Raw genomic sequence first — 16,511 nt, 5'->3', positions numbered from 1 at the left:
AATATCAGAAGGAATGAGTTCACAGTGTTTTGTGCTCTACATTTTTCCATCCGTTCTGACTAGGTCCTTGTATTTCTTTGCCTCAGGGGCTTCTCAGGGCCTAAAGCAGAAGGTGCTTGAAAATAACCTCTCTTCCTGGCTTTTTTAAAAGTCCAAACCAGGGGTCACAATCTCAAATACCAACAGAGCCAGGCTGGCACCTAAGTGAACAAAGTTGGACTGGGTTTAATTTTTCCCACATAGGCTCAATTTAATTGCATATTTATCTATGAAGGAATGTTTTTACACTAAGGAATACATTTTTCCATTTTCTAAAAAAAAATATTTAGAATTTTGGTCCACTTTTCTTCTATTTTGATAGTGTCAATGAAAAATTGCACCAGAATTAAACAGGAAAGGAAAACTTTGTTCAAGATTATAACAATAGAGGTGAAGACTGTTGCCACAGGAAAAAGACACTGAAGTCAACTTTCCTGAAACAGAAAGTAGGAGGATTCTTAAATGCTGGGGCAAGCTAATGAAAAATAAAGGGGAACATTGGGGAAGGCTGGTCTATGTGGTTAGGCCATCTGTGTTGGGTTCCTACCATGCCAGAGAGATTGGGATACAGAGGTACTAATTCTTTTGATTATTACATTTCAAAGGAATAGCCCCCAGGTCTTTGAGAAAGACCTTCCAAGGTTACAAAAATGGGCAAGAACTTGGGAGAAGACTTACATCTCAGAGGGGCAGAGAAAAAATTCAGAGGACCAAGTTTTCTAAAAAAGTAAGCTCCAAAAAAGAGGTCAGAGGGGCGCCTGGGTGGCGCAGTCGGTTAAGCGTCCGACTTCAGCCAGGTCACGATCTAGCGGTCCGTGAGTTCGAGCCCCGCGTCAGGCTCTGGGCTGATGGCTCGGAGCCTGGAGCCTGTTTCCGCTTCTGTGCCTCCCTCTCTCTCTGCCCCTCCCCCGTTCATGCTCTCTCTCTGTCCCAAAAATAAATAAAAAACGTTGAAAAAAAAAAATTAAAAAAAAAAAAAAAAAAGAGGTCAGAGACCTATTACCAGGAAGAAGCCTACATGAAATTTAGTTAAACCAGGGGGAAACTTAAGGCCTTCACGGTCAACAGTGATATAGCTGTAGGGAGATATTTCTCTTATACTAGGAAGACAACAGTGTAAATGTGATAACTGGCAAGGACCAGCAAGTTAATGCCCTGGGAGATGTTAGTTGTCCTGATGAGGAAACCTGAAGCCTGCAAGCCTCATCTAAAGGGAGCAGTAGTACACTGCCCCAGCTAGTATTCTCAGGAGGAACTGCAGACCTAGTTTTGCCAGATCTGTTAATTTTTCAGGAGTATCCATATTTTTATCTAGGCAATTAATTTAAAGTTTTTCATCACTTTGAAATACTAGCAATAGACTAACCTGGCCAGTAAGTGACCAAGCTATCATCTCTGGCCAAAAAAAAAAAATGTGTGTGTGTGTGTGTGTGTGTGTGTGTAAAAGCATCCTAAGAAGAGAAGAAAGAGGGGAAACTGCCCTTTTTACTCAGGGCTTGGGGATAAAAGAAGTGAAAAAGTGAAAAGACAGTTTAAAGGGAGGATTAAGGACTGTCTGCGTGGGTAATGGATCATGAAATCAACTTGACTCCAAGCTTCCCTTCCACTGGAATCATAGGAAGCTTAAGGCTTGGAGTCAAGTAGATTTGATTCAAATTAAAAAAGAAATTTGATATTTTCTGTTCAGTGAAATTTGTGGAGTAAGAATCATACCCAGATAAAATGCATGTGTGATTTTACTGTTCTCATAGGCTACTTCATATAATAGGTATGTTCATTAAGGGGAGAGGGATATGATTCATATTCTACCATTCTAACAAAAGTATTAATGTTACTTGTTTTCTATAACTGATGTCACTCTCTTGGTTAATCCCCATTGCCATCTATAGGGTACAGCATAGGAGCTGAAGGACTTCAAATTTGCCAGATCAGTCTTTCCATTTTTCAGACTTTCTTCTTTGCCTTCTCAGTGTCTTTTGAATCCCATAGTCAGAATTTTAAAGTTAAATCTTCAGGTCAGGGCTGTCTCTCTTACTTCAAAAAGGTCACCATTTCTTCTCCCTTTTTTCCTTTTTTCAAGGGGCGCCTGGTTGCAGGAAAACACATATTCTTAGTGAAAGAAAGAGTCTCACCGGTGTGCACTAGAATGTGATTGTCCTGGTTCTTTATCTTGGGCATCAAGCTTGTAAGAAGTATTACATCACAAAGACCGGTATGTGTAGAGTTTAAGAGCACAGAAAGTAGGATAATATTGCCTAGGTTCACAGCTCAGCTTTGCCACTTATTAGCTATATGACACTGGGTAATTAAACTTTCTGCATCTTGATTTTGTCCTGTACAACAGGGAGATAAAAATAGTACTTACTCATGGAGGTTTAAGAGGATTCAATTATTTAATATGATCCAATTATTTCATATGAGTGCCTGATCTATGGCAAGTACTTGCTAAATATTATCTATACTACATTCTATGACTGATGCCAGCTGAGGAGTGGTTGGTGGTGATGTACTGACATCTCTATGGTTGTTGCTGTTGCTTCTGGTGAAGATGATACACATACATACATGGTCCCTTCCTTGCCCCAGACCATGGCTATTATGGTCAATATCTTCATAATTGTCCCAGAAGTTCTTAGCTATCTTTACCACGAAAGACATTGGTAGGTTTGGTTAATTCAATTATGGTACATGACTCAATTAATGATTACGACCAGTAGGAATTTAGAATCTATTTACTATGAAAATATTATAAAATTATTTAAACTTTTGTCATTTCCATTCAAATAGTACTTACTGAACATTTATGATCTGTAAGAAAGCAGATTAAGAGCTAGATATGGGAAGAGGGCTTACTCAAATTATAAAAGCATAATTTCTACTTCTTTAGAGTTGACTGTCATCAAGAAGTGGAGACAATTATATTCATATGCATAACAGCAGAAATAAGGCAAATGTACCTTAGTTCAGAAAAGCATTATACGTAAACACTAATACCCACACAGAATAAGAATAAGGCATTTCCACTGAGAAAATGCGTCTAAGAAGAGGTAGCACATACAGTTTAAAACATCTGTAGGGATTCAATTATCAGAGAAGAAACACAATTATAATAGGGTAAATATCATTAGGGAAGATGTGATTAGTTTTTCTTTTTTAATAATTCTTAATTTGAGACCTGTTTTGGGGTTGGGACTAGAGACAAAGATTGGATAAATTACACGAGGGAGTAACAAAGGATATACTCTGGGCTTTACTCCCTGAGCAATGAAGAGGCTTCAAAGGTGCACGAATGTGTGAAGACTCACATTTGTGTTTAAGGATAAATACTCCACTGATAAATGTAACATAGAACTGAAAGAAGAAAAGTTAGAAACATGTGGACTAAATAGTTTCACTTGCAAAATTTTCCCTAATGTCCCCAATGGGCATTTATTTATTTATTTATCTTGAGAAGTTGGGTGCATTTGAAATCTATTTATTTATGTTGATTTTAGTTGCTGGAAGAAAAGGGTGTATGAGGAACTAACCTGATTGCTTAAGTAACAAGTTCTTTTTGCTGGGTTGTTTTACATCTCCAACGTGTATATATGTATGTATGTATGTATGTATGTATATATAATATCACAATAATTCTGAATTGATTTTGAGTGACTTAAACTCAAAACTTAAAGGTAAAATGAAGACTAAAGGAAATGGAAAAATATCTCTATTGTTAAATAAGGAAATAGAAGAAAAGATAAAACTCTGAACCTAGTGTCACAAAAGAAGCAAAATATGAGTGTTGATTAAAAGCACTAGGTTAGCGTGTGCAACTGGACAGAACTTCAATAATGTGATTTAGAAGCTAAAGACTAATCTGTCAAAAGTATCTCTTTGCCAAAAGGTTATTGTGGTCACCATTTTATATAAAGCTCCATTAGGGATAATGTGTTCATTCCAGAAAATGTTTATATATTATTTTATAGGAGTTTCCTCCAAGTATAAATTCAACTCTCCAGAAATATTTCTTGGAAGTTGTTTTCCTTTTTTTTTTTTTTTAACATTATAGTGTAGATAATGGAGTCAGTTATATCATAATCCTCAGTTCTGAATTATTTTCATTGTATTTGTCTTTTCCCTTTAATAATGATTGCCTTTCCATTCCCATATCCACTGGCAAGTGTTCCTTGTTGTCATAAAATGTGTATTGTTATTTTGTGTGCATATATTTTAATATACATAAGTTGATTGTGCCATAGATCTCACTAAACATTTTCTTCCCATTAAGCATTACACTTTTTTTTAAGTTTTTATTTTAACTCCAAGTAGTTAACATACAGTGTTATATTAGTTTCAGGCATACAATATAGTGATTCAACACTTCCATACATCACCCCAGGCTTGTCACGACAAGTACACTCTTCAATCCCCATCACCTATTTAACCCATACTCCCATCTCCTTCTTCTCTGGTAACCATCAGTTTGTTCTCAATTAGGAGTCTATTTCTTGATTTTCCTCTATTTCTCTTTTTTCCCTTTTCCTCATTTGTTCTGTTCCTTAATTCCACATGAGTGAAATCATATGATATTTGTATTCTCTGACTTCACTAGCATTACACACTCTAGCTCCATCCATGTTGTTACAAATGGCAATATTTCATTCTTTACTATGGCTGAGTAATATTCCATTATATATATATATATATATATATATATATATATATATATATATATATATATATATATATATATATATATATTTTACCTGTTCTTTACCTATTCATCCATCTATGGACACTGGGAGGCTTTCATATCTTGGCTATTGTAAATGCTGTGATAAACATAGGAGTGCATGTATCCCTTTGAATTAGTGTTCTTAAATGCTTTGGGCAAATACCCAATAGTGCTATCTGAGTAACTTTTTGAGTAAAAAAAAAAGTTTTTCTCAAAAACTTTGACTTGTTCCTTTCAGAAATATTCATTTTTACTAATTTTGTATTTCTTACTTTTATACCATCACTTTTAGTCTCTCCTTCCCAAAGAGCCCCCTTTAATAATTCTTGGAGGGCTGGTTTAGTGGACATAAAATCCTTTAGTTTTTGTTTTTCTGTGAGTTTTTATCTCTCCTTTTCTGAATAATAATCTTGCTGAATAGAGGATTATTGGCTGAAGATTTTCCCCATTCAGGAATTTAAATATATCATGCCACTCCCTTCTGGCTTGCACATTTCTTTTGAAAGTCTCTTGTTAGCCTTATGGGTTTTCTCTTCTAAATTACTCTCTTTTGTCTTGCTGCTTTTAAATTTCTTTATCACTATATTTTGCAACTGTAATTATAGTATGTCTTGGTGTGGGTCTACTTTTGTTGATTTCGATGGGAGTTCACAGTGCCTCCAGGATCTGGATGTCTCTTTCCTTCCCAAGATTAGGGAAGTTTTCAGCTATTATTTCTTCAAATAAATTTTCTTCCCTCTTTTCTCTTTCTTCTTCTTCTGGGACTCCTACAATGCAAATGTTGTTGCAATTGACAGAGTCACTGTGTTCCATAAGTCTATTCTTGTTTTACGTAATTATTTTTTTCTCTCTTTTGTTCAACTTGGTTACTTTCCATTACTTTGTCTTCTAGGTCACTAATTCTTTCCTCTGCTTCTTCCATCTTGCTGTTCATTCCATCAAGCATGTTTCTCATTTCATTTATTGAGCCCTTTACCTCTGCTATGTTATTCCTTATCTCTGGGTTAAGGGTCTCACTCATGTCTTCCACTCTTTTCTCAAGTCCAATGAGTATCATTATGATAATTGCTTTAAATTCTTTACCAGGCAAGTTACTTATATCTGTTTTGCTTAGCTCTCTGGACATTCCTTGTCCTATTCTTTCATTTAGAGTAAATTTCTCTGTCTCTTCATTTTGTCTGCCTGTCTGCATTGCTTTAAGGATGTCAGCTATGTTTTCTGGTCTTGAAAGTGGTGAGTTTATGAAGAGAAGGTCCTAGAATGTCCTGCAGTGCCATGTCCCCTGCAACAGAACCTAGTGCTTCAGGAGAGTATCCTATGTGTTTTGTGTCTCAGTCACTTTTCCTTCAGATGACTGTATGGACTCTCTGTCTGTTGTAGACTGTGTTTGCTCTCTGTGGTGTCAGTGGGACCCAGGCAGGCCAGCTCTGAGGGGTCATGCCCACTGGGTAACTTGTAAGCAGGGTGGTGGTGTTAGCAAAATTTGCACTGGGTCACTAATTCTATGCCAGATCCCCGAAAGTACTATGGTAGCTGGCAACCACACAGGGGTGGCTGGGGACACAAGGCTGAGTGCACTGCCTGATGATGGCTATGCACTCAGCAGCTGGACACAGTGTGCATGGCTTTAACAAAATTTGCTGAGCCCAGGGCTGAGGCTAGCAGGCTTGGAGTGGGTGAATCCTTAGGAGAACTCACTGGCATGGCACACTGCTAGCAGACTAGGTAGCAAGTGTCTATGCAGCCCCACCTCCTACACATGGCCCCGTGTTTATTCTGAGGGTGAGGGAAAATGGCACCTGCCATAAAGATTAAACTTTTAAATTCTCTCCTTGTTTTTATATGTAGATATATTGCATTGCCTTTGACTTCTACTTGAGTTCTGTGGAGTGTATTAATTACACTTTATTTATCAATTCCGACAGTGATGGACACCATGATTAACTCTAATTCCCTACAGTCACAAGAATGCTGTCGTGAATACTCTTGCATGTTTCCATTAGAAATCTCTATGATAATCTCCTAGGAGTGGCATTTGTGGGTTATAGGCTGTACTTACTCATATGAATTATAAACAATGTGATCTCCAGAATAGATATGCCAGCCTCTCTCACCAGCAGTGCATGGACATTCCTGTATTTCTACATCCTCACCAACACTTGCAATAACCCAGCTTTCTAATTAATGTAAAGTGATATCATATCATGTTTTCATTTTCAATTCTTTGTTTATTAAATTAACAAATGAATTTGAGCATGTCTGCAATATGCTTGTTAGCCTTTTGTGTTTTCTCTCCGGGGAACTGCATATTCTATTTTTCTAATAAACTGGTGCCAAAAAATTGATATACAGAAATTCATTATTTATTCTACATATATGTCTCCTCAACATTTTCAGGCCTCCCAAAAACAACTTTTCAATCTTTTGAATAACTGTAATCTGTTATGTTGGCCTTAATAATTTTTCACTGAGAACAAATGCTTAATTTTGTTTTAATGAAACTCTCAAAATGTTAATCTTTTCTATTTTTGCTTTGAGTTTTTTTTTTTTGTGGGGGGGGCACAGAATTCTTCCTCACTCTAAGGTAACAAAAGTCACTACCTTATCTCAAATTAATTAAAAATTTTACCACTCACATTTTTATTATTTCTAAGTTTTACTTTGAAGCACCTGTACCCATACAATCTTATGGAAATAATCATTTTACATGTCCTTTAAAACAGGGAAAAGTGAAGATAGGAAAAAGAAAGGATAAAAATTCATCTTAAAAAAATAACAATACATAGTTCCTCGATAGAAAAGAATACAGAGAAGGGTATATCCAAATGATCAAATCACATAAAGGTTGTTAAATAGTGGTGGTATGGACTGAACGAGGCCTTCCCAACCCCATTCATATATTGAAACTCTAACGTGACTATATTTGAAGATAGGGCCTTTAAAAAAGCAACTGAGTTAAAATGAGGCTATTAAGGTGACCTTAAGTCAGTCTGACTGGTGTCCTCTTCAGAAGTGGAGATTAGGATGTACAGAAAGAACCACAGATGCCCCTGCAGAGAGAGGAAACCATCTGACAATACATTGAGAAGGGGGCATCTACAAGCCTGGGAGAGCTAGGCTTCAGGAGAAACTGCTGACACCTTGATCTCAGAACTCCAGGCTTCAGAGTTTAGTAAATAAACTTCTGTTGTGGAAGCCACCCAGCCAGTGATACTTTGTTATAAGCAAGAGTAGACACTTCATTTAACATGGATCTACCAAACTAATACAAGTGGATTAACATGAAAGTGAAACTTCAGATGGAATTTCCAGAAAACATTCCTGCTACTAAATACTATTGGAATTATAAGACAATTACTCCAAATAAATGATGGAAATAGCATCCCTTGAAAAGATTTACAGCTACTAAGTGATAAATGCTAAATATCTTGTGCTTCAAGTGGTGTTTAACAGATGGGGCCGTGGATTGTTAGCTCATTTGTAGCACTAACTTCCATGTTCTATTAACTATTGTTCATTGTTTACTTAGTTATGCTGTTCTAAGAAGAAATGTGAATGGTGAATATACTGGAGCAGAATAACAACGTAGCTGTACATAAACAAAAGTAGCTGTTAGCTTAATTCCCCTTAAATAACAATTTTAAGAAAGCACTGATCCTCTCTACTCAAATAAATCATTTATTCTTTAACCAAACATAAGTTGAAGAGTAACTTCTATTTCTTAGTTCCTTTGGTTCTCTTTGGCTCTCTAGTTCACATTTAATAAGTAGTTCTTTATTGGGATAACAGTGACTACTATCCTTATGCAAATAAAAGTGAAGCATATTTCCACTTGTTATCAATGCTCTGACAGCACAAGCTTAAGTTCAAAATAATGTTGTTGTTTTTTTCTTAAATAGACCTCTTTCAGCCTTTAGAAACTCTGTCGGTCTGAGATAGGTTTCTTAATATATTCAATGCTTTGATGATAACCAGCGCCAGGGCTGTATGCAACTGTCAATAAATACACATGGTGAGAAAAAGCATTATGAAATAACTCAAGATAAAATTTATTGGTGAGAACTGGAGCCACTATCATCACTCAACTGTCTCCTTTCATTTCGCCTAGGAATATGGCTTTTAATTTTTTTTTTTTTAACTTACCAAGGAGCATATTGCAGAAGCTAAAGAAATGGTAAGGACTCACTCACTGATTTATGTAATGCACAAGCCTCCTGGCCTTAACTGGACTGAAGTTTACCTGAGTAATTCTTATATACCTAGACGATGACACCCTTCTTAAAGTGGTGATAAAACACCAACTCTGTCCAACGTTAAACCAGCCAGGCATAGAGGACAGCCACCTTCTCTCATCCTCATTCCTGTTGATAAGATTATATATCACTGGGACAACAGCATGTCTAATTCAAAATACGAAATGCCTCTTTGTTCTCTCACATACGCTGAGGAAAAACATTTCGAAGTTTCCCAGCTCCCTGGGACTAATCATGACAAGTTGATTCTCATCAGGTGACAACCATTTTACTCGGGCCTATCAGAATATGTGCACTATAAACCAATTTGAAATGTCTTGAGATGATATGGCTTTCAGAATCTTATTATCTTATCTTTATTTTCACAGAATAGGGTCAACAACTGGGAGGAACATATTATGAAAGGGCATATGAAGGTAGTCTGTCTTTCTCATTGTTGCTCTGTTGTTCCCAGCTCTTGTGTGTCCCCATTCCATTCTAGCCCTCACTCCTGCTATCTCACAATACAATGAGCATAGCACTGGTGTTGTCTTGATCTGGATTCAAATCCTGACTTTGGCACTTAATATCTGAGCCACTTTTGGGAAGATATTTAACTTTCTGAACTTTAATATCTATATCCATAAATGAAGTTAAGAACATTTACCTCATAGTGTTCTTGTAGGAATGAATTAACATTATGAATTGATACTTCAGATACTTAGCATAGTGCCTGGAAAACGTGTGCCTCTTAATAAATGTTAGTATGTTCAAACTCTGTCTATATGTAGGAAAGACATTTTATAGATATCAAAGATTATTAACACTTAATTTCAAGTATTTTTAAAAGGGAGACGAATTTGTTTTGATTCAAAAGACAGGGAGAATCCAATGTTTTAGAACTCAAATATAAGCAAGAGTAGACACTTCATTTAACATGCAACTTAGTATGTGCATCTAATGCCATAATGAAAGATATGTTTCCTATTGTCTTATTATAGAAAGCCTCATTCTATATTTTTCTTATTAACTCTTTAATTGCCTGAGTTAATATAGTTTTAAATTTTACAATATTGAATTGTGCCGTGTTCCATTGCAAAAACTGCTCTAGCAATTTTTCCTTTCAAATGGTAGAATAATGAAGTCTGAGGATGCTGGGATATACAGGCTGCAACATTTGTCTTCTGAATTTATGCCAAATCCTTGACTGCATATGTACGAGCCAATATCTCAGGATTCTGACTTCCTTTTGGATTTTGATACTTTTAGCTTTGGCTTGAAATAACTTTCCCAGTCCCTTAAGAGTAAGGCCATGTTTTTCTATCTCTTGTTTTTAGTACTGACTTACCAAAGCTCTGTTTCTAGTAATGTTCATAACCTTCCAGTAAATAGATCACCTGACTTGGGTGTGCTTTAGATCTTTTTTCACGGAAAGCTTTTCAGTTGCAAACCTTTGGACTCTATGAAAATCAGCTCTTAAGCCCAGGGCTGGCCTGACTGAGGAAATAAGTACTTGGGTACTGTTCAAAGTATGTGTGCTAAAGGTCCAGTTTATCTGTCTGATTGACTTTTTAAAATTTCTGATTTATCACAGATAGATATTTTTTAAAAATGCTGTGTTAATTTTACCTTATTTGACTGGGTCATGGAATACCCAGATACTCAGTCAAACATTATGCTGGGTACTTATATGACAGGGTTTCTTAATGAAATTAACACTTAAATTGGTACACTGAGTAAAGCAGATTGTCCCCCACTTTATTTGGGTGGGTCTCATCCAACCACCCTAAGTACAACAAAAAACCGGACCCTCTTTCCAGTAAGAAGGAATTCCTCCTGCTTGACTGATTTTGAGGTGGGACATTGGCTTTTCCTGCCTCCTGATTTAAACTGGAATGTCAGCTTTTCCTGAGTCAAGCCTACTGGCCTTCAAACTGGAACTAAGCCATCAGCTCTTCTGCCTCCCCAAGGTACTGACTCATCCTGATAGTGAGACTTGTATACCTTCATAATCTCATGAGCTAATTCTGTATAATGAGCATAGTATTATAATATATAATGTATATGTTATATGTCTATATTATATGTATGTATATATTATATATTATATATGTATGTATTATATATGTTTATATGTATGTATATATTATATATTATGTGTATATAATGTATATATTAGAGACAGAGGTATGTAGAGATACATAGACATATATCCTATAGGTTCTATTTCTCTGGAGAATTCTGACCATACATATAAAATTATTTCTTACAAAAATTAAATAATTAAAACAAGACATGCAGAACACAAGGTCCAATTTTTATTTTTAGTATTACTCATTTAAACAGATATGAAATTATTCTGTAAAATTGCTATAAAAGTTTGTAAGTGCTTTCTCTCCATTTCTGTTCTTACTTTATTGGGAACCATTAAGGAACCATTAAGCTCATGGATGCACACGTCTACAGTCTAAACTTTGAGCAGCACTATTCTAATATATTTTAATATATCACTAGTGAATATGTATGTAAACCTTTCTTTTGAAGTAAGGAAATATAGAAAAGTAGTTAAATTGGCATAGATCCTTTACAGTATTAAAAATATTCTGAACACACCCAGTATTGAACTTTCAGTATTTGTTACACTAAACACACGAGTAATACAAAATCAGTAAGACAAAAACATTTCCTTAGTGCAAAGAAGTAATCCTGCTTTCAAGGAGAAAGGGATGATAGGAAACATGTAAGCAAAAATTCATTTAAGCAAAAATGTAGCACATATTAAATTGCCAAGATGTGTGATATTTTATTTCATAAAGATAGAAATCGGTATTGTTTGCAAAATTGGCTTTTTTTCCTTAAACTCTGCAATCATTATGGAAGATGTGAGATAAAATGGACCTTGTAGAATGGGCAAGCCAGACAAGTGGAGACAAAAAATAATATTCCATGAAGAAGTAAGACATGATTAATAACACACCAATAGGCATCAGCGTGATGTGTCAATGGAAGAGTAAGGAGATGCATGGCCAAAATGTTAGAAAGAAGTGTTCTGAGAAATACCATTGAGGCCAGGTAATGGACAATTGTGGAAAAGCAAGATGAGAAGATTTATCTACTGGTAGAAACAGTAAGTTCCAGAGGTTGTGAACAGGACAGTGGCATAACAAATGCTGTATATTAGTACTGAAGGCAACATGCCACTGCTATCAGGAAAAAAAAAAATTGGGAGTCAAGAAAAAAATCAATATGATGGTGTCGACAGTTACTTTAGACAATTCAGACACAGTTGATGACATTTTCAACCAATATTGTTTTGTTTTGTTTTGTTTTTGTCATCAAAATAGGCTTGAGACTCAGTGAATATGTCTTTTTCACTTCTCAAGAACAAAGGTATTTGACATCAAAGGAAGAAGATAAATGCTTCACATGAAGTAGACTTTGAGGTCTTTGAGAGTTAATACTCATGGTGATGATGGGTATTCTTTCTCATGAAATTTAGAAGATACCTAGCTATAGCCGTGTCCAGTGAAAAGTAAACTTGAGCCAAACTTCCCAGTGCTTTCCATGTACCGTGACACTAGAACTCACACCTCCTCTTTTGGAGCTTTCAGGACAGCCAGAAAGAGGTAAATACCTTTGACATCTGGCTGAAACCTGATGTGTTTTTACAAAACACAGAGATAGGACTGGGTCTTTATTATCATGTGAACAGCAATGGAGAAGCTACAATGGGAAGGGTGAAAGCTGACCCTGCATGAATTCTAAAACAAAAACTAGAGAGAGAGAGGGGAAACTATAGGAGATCTAATGTAAGAATTAGGAAAATGGAGTTGGGGGCATATAGGTGGCTTAGTTGGTTAAGCCTCCAAATTCTGCTCAGGTCATGATCTCACAGTTGGTTGGTTCGAGCCCCACCTTGGGCTCTGTGCTGACAGTGCAGAGCCTGCTTGGGAATGTCTCTCCCTCTCTCTCTGCTCCTCCCCTGCTCCTGCTCGCTCTCTCTCTCTTTCAAACAAATTTAAAATTCTCTCTTTCCCTCTGTTCCTCTGCCCCACGTGGTCTCTCTCTCCAAAATGAAAATTAAAAAAATTAAAAAGATAAAAAGGTTTTCAAAATAAAAAAAGGAAAATGGCTTTGGGGCTACAGGGGAGATCCATGCAAAAACAACCTCTAAAATCCAAAAGAGTAAAGCCTCGCCTTCCCTATCCTTTTCCCCCCAACCCTCCAAACTTTGTCCCCGGTTTTGTGGATTACATGTGGTGAATTAGCTCAATTTCAAACTCCTACACCACTATTGTCCTACAGCCTCAAATAGTTAGAAAAATAAGCATGTCCATCAAGGGTCACTCTGTGATAATCCAGAAACATTGTCAAGCAAGGGTTAGGGACAGGAGGGGACACACAGGAGAAGGATAGCACATATTCTTGTGGTCTGGTGGATTGTGGACTTTTAGGGAGATTTAATAGGCAGTAAACTCTCTTCAAACTTAAGAGACTAAATTGACTTGTTCCCTGAGGCTAATAAGTACCTGTCCAGAATTTAAAAAGAGGCTAGGTCACAAGAGTTTTATTAGAAAAACTATTCTTGTGTAAAATGAAGAACATAAAGACATCAAAATCCTAGAAGAATATAGTAATATCAATTAATTCCATGAGCAAGTATTTACTGAACGTCTATGTTCACAGTACTGTATTAATCACTGCCACTGAGATGCTAGATAATCTGGAGAGACATAAATGACAAATACAAGGTATTATACATTGTGTTATATAATGAGATGCTAAATTCTGTGATGCAGATGTTAGGAGTCAGAAAATGAGGGAGAGGGTATCAGTGTCGAGAGATAAGGGAGAAGAGAATTCTTCCAGGAGATGAAGCAAAGTTAGCCATAAATGACAAGTAATATGTGAATAGGCACATATTATGGAAGACACAAAGGATCCAGTTATGGATGATTATATTCAGAACTCCAGGCGCTGCATAGGATCCTTTTCTTGGAAATAAACTAAGCTTATTCCAAGTCCAAGTGAACTGAGAAAATTCATCCCCCCTCACAAAGAACTATCTCATTGCCTGAAAGTACTCATTTTATCACTATAATTTGTGTTAGCGTACTCAAAATGTCACATCAATTTTAAGAGTTTATCCACGTGATTTATACATCAGACTTTCTTTGGCATCCAAAATCTCAACTTTCCTGTTCACACTTCCTTATTTGTTCCTAGTCACAGACTGACACAATGACTGCTTCCTTGCTCCTGTTTTATTGCTTTTCCCTCATTGATAAATACAGGCAAACAGGAATGGCATAACTTATTTACAGATAAGAAGCTTACTATTTATGATCAATAATGTTATATCTCTTTGATCCAGCAACTCAGCTAGAACCATAACAGCCAGAATTTGTTACTAGTAAATCAATATGAGGTTCCTCCGCCATGCATCTCTTTCAGAATCTGTGTAAGTGTAAGGGTTAGCATCATATAATGAGTCCATTCTCTTCTAGATATCTGCATGTTTTTGGATATTGTAAACATGGGAATTAATTTTTCACAAGAGAATCTAGACTACATCTTCAGGGAATGGCATGTATATCACTTAGTGGTAGCTAAGGTGCTGGTTCTAAAGTTGTCTTAAGAGAGTATATGCTGTGAGAAAAATTACTTAAACATTTTAAGGGCAATATCTCCATGCTAAAATTTCTTTTCCATGTCACAGGTGCAAATAAGAAGCATTCTATTCACAAACTGATGCTCTTTTCTCATTGATTTGTTTCCTGTGGGATTTTATTGTCAGGAATATGGAGTTCTGCTTTAATTCCTAGATTCCAATGAGGTGAAACTCCCTGGCACGTCTCAGGAACTAGAGCATGTTAGGCAAACAGAGAAATAGTACTTGCCTTAAATTGTACTCGGATGATCTTTGCTTTGATTTTGATGGATCACCTAGCAATCTCTGTGAGTTTTAAGCATCTACATTTTCTGGGTTCCTGGTCACAGCTGTAGTCAGTTACCCTGACAGGTCCAAAGAATGTATGTAATGAAACACTTTCTTTTGCCAGGGTAATAAAAGACTATAAAGCTTCTAGGAGATCCATGAAAACTGATAGCATCCTTGATGGGCTTATAGCTTAGAGATCTCATCAGTATCTACCTCTGTCATAATGTATAACAAAAAAGAAAAACACTGGAAAACTGACTTGTTTCAGGGGGTGACTGCGACATTCTCATAATCGGATCAGAGATTCTATCATTGTTATCTTAGCAACAAGACGCTGCCTTACTTCTGAGACCACCTCGGTGGAAATGATTTTAAGCAATTCATGATCTCAGCCTGTCTGCCTCCCACACCAACATATTCTCAGTGGCTTGTATAACCACAGAAAACGAGTTTGTATTTTCCTTGATAGCTCTGGAAATGTGACTCAAAGGGGTTATTCACAGAGCAAAAACGGAAATAGGTGTAAGTTGATAGACTTATCTGAGTCATTTAGAAATTAATCGTAAGTCTTTGGTGTTATCTTAACGTGAGAGATACGTAGAGCTATGAGCTGCAGAGTAATAATAACTTTTAAAATCAGAAGGGCCACCTTATGTGATGGCAAGTGAACATATGCACAGGCATCTATATGGGAATTTTGCCTCATGAGATGACTATTATTGAATCTTACGGGACACTTGAGCTGCACTGTTCATCAAAAGATCTCAAGTTATTCAGATAGGACATTAATGACACATAGAAGGCAACATTGAAGCAAAGTCCCCTAACCCGAATAAGTTGAATGACAATGAACCAAATTGTCCATCCATATTTTGTATGGCTAAAAGGAGATTTTCTACTGTTGCATTTATTGATGTAAAATTTTCCCAAAATATTTGTAGCTCCTTGTAATACCAAAATATATCCTAATGATCTTTATTTGGTAGGCATCATACCTTTCTAGTTCTTTTCAATTGGTTAATCTAGTTTAGTTCTGACGTCCTATAGTGTATATGTTCCCTTTTTGAGTAGCTATAGACAAGTTTCTAATACATACCTGCTTCCCTTCTCTTCAGTTTTTTTTTTGTTTGTTTGTTTGTTTGTTTGTTTGTTTTAAATCATGGTGTTTGCCACAGGGGAAGTTGCTGGGGTGATGGGTGAAATACATAAGGGAGATTAACAGTACACTAGTCATGATGAGCAATCAGTGATGCACAGAACTGTTGAATCATTTGAAACTACTATAAGATTGGGGCGCCTGGGTGGCGCAGTCGGTTAAGCGTCCGACTTCAGCCAGGTCACGATCTCGCGGTCCGTGAGTTCGAGCCCCGCGTCGGGCTCTGGGCTGATGGCTCGGAGCCTGGAGCCTGTTTCCGATTCTGTGTCTCCCTCTCTCTCTGCCCCTCCCCCGTTCATGCTCTGTCTCTCTCTGTCCCAAAAATAAATTAAAAAAAAAAAACGTTGAAAAAGAAAAAAAAAAAAAAAAAAGAAAGAAACTACTATAAGACTGTATGTTAATTATACTTAAAAACAAAAGAATGGTATG

The sequence above is a fragment of the Neofelis nebulosa genome, chromosome 1 (assembly GCF_028018385.1).
Source record: "Neofelis nebulosa isolate mNeoNeb1 chromosome 1, mNeoNeb1.pri, whole genome shotgun sequence".
Taxonomy (NCBI): Eukaryota; Metazoa; Chordata; class Mammalia; order Carnivora; family Felidae; genus Neofelis; species Neofelis nebulosa.
This window is presented reverse-complemented; position numbering follows the sequence as displayed.